This window comes from Xenopus tropicalis, chromosome 1 (genome assembly GCF_000004195.4).
Source record: "Xenopus tropicalis strain Nigerian chromosome 1, UCB_Xtro_10.0, whole genome shotgun sequence".
NCBI classification, from domain to species: domain Eukaryota; kingdom Metazoa; phylum Chordata; class Amphibia; order Anura; family Pipidae; genus Xenopus; species Xenopus tropicalis.
The window spans coordinates 182,601,274-182,607,273 of NC_030677.2; positions in this window are offsets into that span (position 1 = coordinate 182,601,274).

Below are 6,000 nucleotides of genomic sequence, written 5' to 3' on the forward strand. Positions count from 1 at the left end.
CCTTTTGCACCTACCTTATGCTACCAGCCCCTTAACTAATTTGTTTTTAGGGTTTAGGCTGTTTATATAACCTCCTGTCCTGCATTAAAATGTTCTTATAGCTGGTGGAAATTAGCAACACTAAGCAATCTGCACCAGGGCAGTAATCCATGCTAACCAATCAAATATCAGCTTTCATAGTTCTACCTGCAGCTGGCTGAATAAAACTAATCACTGACTGGTCGCTATGGGTTACTGCCCAGGTGTACTCTTACCCAGGGTTGAGCCCAACTGTGTTTTCCCTTTCTGCCTCCAATGGGGGCTTTTACTTACTCTGGACACAGGGCCTGATTCCTTACTACTGGAGGCAGTAAATCTAAATCAGTGGTTCTGAAATGATGGTGCTTAGAAAAAGTAATTGCTGATTGGTTGCTATTGGCAACTGTGTTTTTGCATTTAGGCACCTATGTTAGTAAATGAGCCCTAATACCAATTTAATCTACTAGAGATAACTCATGGAATCCCAGCTGGAACATCAGTTAGTATGGAATGGGGGCCCTAAGCTTACCTTAAAGGGGTAATTTGGACTGAAAAACTCTAAACGTTATCGCTAACAGGGACATTTCATACAAGCACCTCTGTGGTTAAAAAATGTTTCCAGTATAGGAGAAGTTAACCCTAGTGGCTGTTGGTAACAGGGGAAGTCATCCATGAATTAAATATAATCTGAGCAACATTGTAGTTAGTTTTATTTTTTTTTGTCAGTGCGAATTATTTATATTTTTTCCGCATATACATCATATACCAACTGGTAAAATCAGATTTTACCTATTGACTTTCAATGGGGAAATTCAACCTGCTGCCATTCTCACAGTACTAACACCAGGGTCCCCAAACTTTGCACATTAGTTTTCTATATAACTGTGGTCCAAGGTTAGAAAAAGTGGGCAAAGCCAACAACAGATCAGATTTCATTCAGTGACTTCATGTTTTTCAACCCAACATGAAGTTTGTTCTCATACTTCCCATTCAAGTTGATAGTATTGTTTCATGATGATGTTTCTATTCAAACCATCTCCTATTCATACTGCATTCTGAGATTTATGGAAATGCCTAGTTGTAAAAGTCAGAAAGCTTAGCAACCAGATGTTAAATGTTATTATTAGTTTCACAGATGAATTTGCTGCATTCCTGCCATGAATAGTATAATTGAATTCTAAAAAGCAGATGGAAATCAGACAAACAGAATTGTAGCCATTAACTTGCTGTAGACTGATTGAAAATTATTTGCTATGAAGTTTCAAATGGCACCAATGTACTATGTCCTTGTGCTAACTGTACCAATGCTCATTTCTGAGTGGCTGCTATGAGCAAACTTACATTACGGCATAAATTGAGACTCAACACCTGATGGAAGTGATGCAAAGCTCAGGCTTAGGGCTTCCTATGTATTGTATAGGAAATAATTAAGTGCTAAATGCATTATCCCTGAAGCTGACTTGTCCTTTATATTCTCCTCTTTATACAGATTGCTACAGTGGACGGCTGACTTTTGCTTTGTGATTCCTCGATTTACCGGTGATCTTTAAAGGATTTTGCTGACTTCCCCTTATTTTAGATAATTCCATTCTCATCTAAACTGAAATTAGTAGAGCCAGTACGTACAGATGGGGACCCCTTGGGGTACCCTGGCCTTTTGCCGGCCCCTCTATTTTAGCATTTATAAGTCAAGCAGTGCCATGAGGAGAAGGAGGAGAACGCCGGCTGCTCCTGCTCAGGATTCAAACATACTCGCTGTGACTCTGCATGAACATTAAAGTGACTGCTTTTAAAAGCCCCACCTAATGTAAGTGCGATATATTTGTATTTTATTTACTCTATTAAAATAGTTTTTAAAGGTGACCTACACCCAAACACTTTTTAAATATCCGTAAAACCACAGGATGAGGATACCTGTCTGTATAAATACTACACTATATATTGTTATCTTTTCCTCTAGCCAAAGGCAATGGTTTAATTTTGGAATTGGGATCTTATTTGTATATTGGGATTATATTTGTATATTAAACAACAAAAGAAACATTTTCCAGAAAGCTGTGTCTTCTATTTATATCATTATATTTAAAAATCCTGTTATTTTTACCTAAACATTTACTATTTATCATTTTTCTTTCTACATGTTGAATTGGTCTATTTAAGCCAAAAGTCAAAACAAAGAGTAGAATAAAAGACAATTATGCCCCTTTAACTAGGCTGGTACTTCATTACAATCTGTATGATGTCTGGAGAATATTTAACCCTAAAACCAGAGATTATACATATTATTCTCATCCTCATGGAACATATTCAACTTTTTTTTCTTTTATTGAGCATTATAGATGATTGTTTACATATGTGAGATGTAGATACATTGCATTGCCCAGTTTTTTTTTAACACTGAAATAAAGAAAAAAAAAAAGAAATAATATACTTATATAAATATAATACAATTATATAAACCAAGTTAACAGCAATGGTGTCATATTTCGTTCTATTGCTGAGTTTTGTCCCTCCATTTATTTATGTCTATTCTGTTTGGGAGGAGTTTCAGAAGTACAATGGGTATATCAACCAAATCTACATATTTGCCGTGAAAGGGTCTAGTCAACAGTTGGGTTTAATTCTATCCAGGGTTCCCATACTTTGTAAAATTTATCTGGGCAGTCTTCTCATCTGGCAGTCTTCTCATATAAGTGAGTTTGTAAAGTGGGATGGCCTTCTCTATCAGTTGTTTCCATGAGTGTATTGGTGGTCCACCTCTTGATATCCAGTGAATCGCAATTGCTTTTTTGGCATAACTACACAGAATGGATAGTAATGTACTTTGTGCCCTTCTTGGTGTTATTTCCCCAACTTGGTTGAGTAGTATAATTTTAGGATCCATTGGGAGTGCTATATTGGTTTTGTCTTTTATCTGCTGGTTGACTTCTACCCTGTAGGATTTAATTGTGGGGCATTCCCATACCATATGGATGAAGTTTGCAGGCGTGTGTTGACATCTTGGGCAGTTCTGTGATATGTTGGGATTCATGTCATGTAGTCGCTACGGAGTGTGGAGGTTCTATGTAAATAATTTAATTGAGTCATCTTGTCCTTGCTACTAATGGTCCCTTCAAAGGCTGAATCTAAGATATCTTCCCAGTGCTCTTGAGGTGGGGGATATCCGTCTGCCATTTTGTAACCAGTCTGGTCAGGGATACACTTCCAACTTGTATAAGTTGTGCATAGAAACTTGAGAGAGGTTTTTTTAAAGTTTCACTGTGTATCATTGTTTCTATGTGGGTTGGGGTTGTTTCGCAAGTGTCCAAATTGGGTTTCTGCAGCATGCCTTAGTTGTTAGTACCTGAAGAGCATCCTATTAGGGAGTATATATTTTTGTTTAAGTTCTGGGTAAGGAAGTAGTGTTCCGTTCGTCATGATGTCTGCCAGGTACTTGTTGTATTAAGCCCATAGTTGTGGATCTGGTACTGTTCTAAAATGTTTTAGATGGGGGTTGCACCACATTGGGGTGTATTCCGAGTAGTGTTTGGGGTAGAATCTGCTGGCTGTTTGCCAAGCTCTTAGTGTCGCCTTCATTAATGGGGAGGCCTTTTTTGTGTACGTTGTTCCCCTGTACAGTAAGTTTTTTAGTTCCTCTAATGAGCCCACCACCTGGGCTTCCAGGATAGTTGCTGCGTTAGTTAGGGTGGGAGCAGTCCAGTTTCTTGCTACAGTGAGTTGTGTAGCCAAGTAGTATAAAATTAGATTGGGAGCTGCCAGCCCTCCTTGATTTGTTGGGAGCTGTAGTGTAGTTAAGGCAATTCTTGGGGGAGCGGTTCCAGTACAGAGTAGTCACCAGAGATTTAAGTTAAGCAAAGGTGGATCTATGAATCAGGGTTGGGGCTTGTCTGAAGATGTATGTCAATTTTGGGAGTATTACCATTTTGAATAGGTTTATGCATCCTATAAGTGATAGGGGGAGGTTTGCCCATATTTCGATTTTGGCCTCTATCAGCTTAAGGATTGGGTATATGTTAAGCTCAGAGAATTTGTTTAAGTTGGCGTGTATCCAGACTCCCAGGTATTTAAAGGACTCAACCCATTGTAGACCTTGAGTCTGGTTGGGGGCCTGTTGTGGTCGAGGGTCAATTGGAAATAGCAACGACTTGTCCCAATTAATTTTGAGGCCCGAGTAATTAGTGTGGGTATTAATTGCTTGTAATACTAGTGCCAGTGCTTGATCTGGGTTGGGCAGATAAATTAGGGTGTCATCTGCGTACATTGAGATAATTTCTTTATTGGGACCTAGCTTCAGTCCCTCTATGCCATTTTGGGCTTTTATACGACAGGCCATGGGCACCATGGCTAGTGCGTATAGGAGTGGGGGCACCCCTGTCTAGTACCTCTGTTTATGGCAAGGGGTTTTGATATTTTTGGTGTTTGGAGGTGGTATAGCGCTTTAACCCAGCTGATACATGTGGGATGTATTCCTACCCGTTTCATGGTAGCCCACAAATACTCCCACTCTACTGAGTCAAAGGCCTTCATATTATCTAGTGAGGCTACCAGCCTAGTGCCTGGGTTGTCGGTCGGGCATAAAGCCTGTTTGATCAGGGGATATTACTTTAGATAAGTGTTGTGCTATTCTAGTTGCTAATATCTTTGCTAAGATTTTTTGCGTCTGCATTGATAAGCAAGATTGACCTATAGGATGAACATTTGAGGGGGTCCTTGCCTGATTTTAGGATCAGCACAATAAGGGTCTCTTTCATTGAGTTGGGTAAAGGTTTACCTTCCTTTACTCCATTGTATAGTTTCACTGGTAGCGGTGCGATTAGTTTGGTATGTTGTTTGTACCATTCCATAGGTATACCGTCTGTACCTGGGGTTTTCCCACTTGGGGAGGCTCCAATGGCCGTTTCTACTTCTGTTAGTGTTATGTCGGTAGCTAAGTAGTGGGAAGTCTGTATATCTAGCTTAGGAATATCAATGTCCCTTAGGTAGTCCTGTATCTCATTGGGTGATACTTGCAATTTGGAGGTATATAGGTCTGTATAAAATTCTGCAAATCTGTTGTTCACTTCCTCAGGGGAGGAGGTTATTGTACCATTGGTTAGTTTTACTGCTGGGATGAGCATGGTTGTGGAGTTGTCCCTGTAGAGGAGTGCTAATAATTTCCCATTTTTATCTCCCTGCTCAAAGACCCCTGCTTTTTGGTATAACGTGTGCTTTTTTGTGAGTTCAATTTGAGCTAGGGTGAGAGCCCTCTGGTTTTCTTGCCATTCCTGCTGGGTCTGCGTGTTTGGGTGTGCAATGTAGTTTGCTTCTGGCTTCCTGTACCCTTTGGGATTTCAATAGAATTTCCGCCCTTAGGTTAGTTTCTATTGCTTTAATGTTACTGATAAAGACACCTCTGATGTAGGCTTTAAAGGCGTCCCAAGTGATATCTGGAGGTACCTCTTCTCTATTTGTTTCTATAAATGTTTCTATGCTATTGTGGATAGTCTTGTTCAGTTGTGCGTGGGTTGCCAGTAAGGGCTGAGTCTCCAGATCCTGTCTGCTAAGGTTGGGGAAGTGAGTATAGTGGTTATAATAGGGGAATGGTCTGATATACCCCTAGTAAGTATTTCCACTTTTTTGTGTTCTTTTGTTCATTTCCTCGCAGCCTAAGGCTAGGTCGATTCTGGACATATTATTGGAGCCAGGTGAGTAGCAGGTGTATTGCCTGGCTCCTGGATTATGTACTCTCCAGAGATCCATCTATTAAATGCTGGGGTGTTGACTCTGGGGGGGTTCAATTTGTCTAGTGTTGCATCAATCACCGCGTTAAAGTCACCCATTAGCAGTAGGGGTGCCGTTGGAAGGGTCAGGATTTTATTCATGACTTCTCTCAAGGGTTCCTCTGCAAATGGGGGTGGGATATATATATTTGCTAGGGTTAATTTTTTCCCTTGTAATGTGCCGTGCACTAGGACATATTTACCATTTCAGTAAATATTCTGA